The following is a 233-nucleotide window of genomic DNA, read 5'->3' as shown; positions in this document are numbered from 1 at the left end:
AGAGAAATAAGTTTAATGAAAAATTTCATTCGTCTAAACAATAACATGAACAGACTGCAACAAGCTGCTTTTATGTACCCCACAAATATATGCCTTATATTTGCAAAACATTTCTAAACAGTGTGTTTTTGAATGTTGGTTACTAACCAGAATAAAACATTCGTAATTAGCATTACTACTAATTAAAATATCAAAAGTATATTTGTTTTGAAATGAACGAGCAGTACGAGTTG

Source organism: Penaeus monodon, chromosome 15, assembly GCF_015228065.2.
Source record: "Penaeus monodon isolate SGIC_2016 chromosome 15, NSTDA_Pmon_1, whole genome shotgun sequence".
Lineage (NCBI taxonomy): Eukaryota > Metazoa > Arthropoda > Malacostraca > Decapoda > Penaeidae > Penaeus > Penaeus monodon.
The sequence above is the reverse complement of the archived record's forward strand: the minus strand, read 5'-3'. Positions refer to the sequence as shown.